The 2,499-nt window shown below is 38.6% G+C and overlaps 1 pseudogene; it reads right to left on the minus strand.

Moving 5' to 3' along the window:
• Window positions 1-926: 926 nt before the first annotated feature.
• On the minus strand, window positions 927-1,851 carry LOC101044310 (importin subunit alpha-1 pseudogene; annotated as a pseudogene).
• Window positions 1,852-2,499: the final 648 nt, after the last annotated feature.

Here is a 2,499-nt window from a genome sequence, read left to right on the forward strand (position 1 = left end):
GGAAAAAAAAAAAAAAAAGGACCTTCCTGAAAATTTACTTCCTTCATGGCCACTGCCAGGCAACCCGCTAAACATTAGGGGCACCTTCCATGGGATTATAAAAGCTTAAAGCTCTTGATTCCACTGGGGAAAAACTCCGAGTTTACTTTACGCTCTATATTTCTCTTATGTGATCGAGTTCGAGCTTCCATTGAGCTTTGGTATCTTCTTTCCTTTCTTACTTCCCCCACACTTTTGGCAGAAACCCCTTGGGAGCTCTTCCCTAACAGATCTATGGCGACCCACTGTCTCAGTTTGCCCAAGACTGTGAGCACACACTAGGGCAATCCCAAGCAAACTGAGATGGTTGGTTACTCTACAAGTCATCATCTGACAAATCTGACCTAAGACATCAGGGAAAGCCTCTCTGAAAAAAAATTGTGTTTATGCTGAAAAAGAGCCAACCATGTGAAGAGCCAGGAGGAATTTTTTCTAGACAAAAAAAAAAAGAAAAAAAAAATGGCAGAAAAGATGGCACTATATTCAAGAAAACCATGTGGCTGGAGCAATCTGCATAAGAGGAAGCGTGAGAGTAAAGAAAGATAAAGAGACAGGAATGTAAACAGCCTGCAGGGACTTGGCAGAAATGTCAGACGTTCATTGTTTATTTATTATGTATTTTGAAGTAAAGAATAGGGTGGACTTTAATGTTTATTTACAGGATGCTACAAGATATGAAATTCCACGTAGAAATAGGAAACCTAGTCAGAAGATAAGCTTCATACAGTATCTGTCCATACAAGTATGTACAGTTGGAACCGTTCAAGTATAGTTTCAGTGTAAAAAGCTCCATAACAAACCACATTTAAAAAGAGTTCTTAGTACAGAAACAATAAGACAAAATACCAAACATAGTACACCACAAGTTGATGCCTCAGCTACTCGATCTAAAAGTTAAAGGTCCCAGAAGTCCCATCCTGCATTGAAAGGTATAGCTTTCAGAGATATTTTCTGGCATAACACTTTGATCTTCCTCTTCCTCTACAGAGAAATACTCCTCAGTTAAGCATAATGAAGCCTTTATACACAGACTCATTTTCTTGGTTTTGTAGAGCTTCAATTTTTTTTTGTATAAGCCTCCACATTCTTCAATGATTATACTAAGTTTCTCAGTTTCACCTAGTTTCTCTGCAACCTGAAAGATATTTGAAATGGCATCCAGAGGAACCAAAATAATCTTAGTATCTTTTGCAGTTAAGAGGTTCATCAAGAGTTTTATTATGACACAAACCAATGAGGTACACAATCTGTTCAACTGCTCCACCACTGGTATAGCTGGTCACAGCCCATACAATTTCCTTTTGTGTCTTAAAATCTTCCTTAGAGACAACGTTGACAAGGAATGGGACTAATCCATGATTTACAACTTGCTGTATCTGGTCCTGATGGCCAAGAATGATGTTTGACATTGTCATGTAGCTTCCTTCTGAATGTTAGTTTTGGGGTTGGGGAGAAGGCTGGGAAAGATGGCAAGTGCTCCTGCATGGATCACAACCTGAGTTTGCTCATTTGTACCAGTGACGATATTCCCTATGGCTCTTAATGAAAGAATCACAACTGGTAATTCAGAAGCTCCTAGAAGCTTCACAAGTTGGGGCACAGCTCCTGTTTTCATGACCATGTCAATTTGTTCATTTGGACCATCAATAAGGTAGGAAATAGTCAGCAGGTATCTGCCAATACTTCTGGATCATCATGATGCAGGAGCTGAACTGAGGTAGGAAGAATCTACTCAACAGCATCTAAAGGGGTGGGGGGTGAGTAGGATTCCTGTTGCAGTAAAGATTTGAAAGATTCCTGGTAAGACTTCATGCTTGAATTATAGATGCAAAAGAAAACACAAATTGAGTTATTGTTTATAACTTCTGCAACGAAAGAATGATGCCAAGTGTTATAGGGATTTGTTCCTCTATTTGAACACCTCTGCATAAAAACGTCACTTGTAGCCTCCTGGAGACGCAACATGGTGGAATTCTGAAAGACTCTGGAGTTGAATAATTGCAGCATTTCTTTGATCATTGTTTTTATTTTTGCTTTTGCTGCTGTTGATTTATTTTTGGTTTCTGGGCCCCCAATTTTTTCATCTGTGCACAAATAGATGTGAGTCTTAGTCTGAAGGATCAGACTGTTTTGTGCAAATCATAGAGCATAATTCCTGGAAAACTCTCTCTAATTAATAGTTACAATGTTGATAGTAACTGAGCCTCTCTAAACCATTGGCCCTTTTTACACATAAAATAGTGTAAAATGCATGGCAGAAGATAAAGCACCAGAATACCGTGGAGGGTGAAAATCTTCGACTTAGATTGGGTTTCAAGAAAGAAAGAAAAAATGCCTGAAGGATCCTCTGGGCTTCAGAACATCTTTTCCAAGAACATTTTTTCTTACATTTGTAACTTTTGAATAAGAGTTTACTTGAGTAAGCTCCTAAGGGGGAAAACAAAACATAAATAATTTTGC

This window comes from Saimiri boliviensis, chromosome 1, assembly GCF_048565385.1.
Source record: "Saimiri boliviensis isolate mSaiBol1 chromosome 1, mSaiBol1.pri, whole genome shotgun sequence".
Classification (NCBI taxonomy): Eukaryota; Metazoa; Chordata; class Mammalia; order Primates; family Cebidae; genus Saimiri; species Saimiri boliviensis.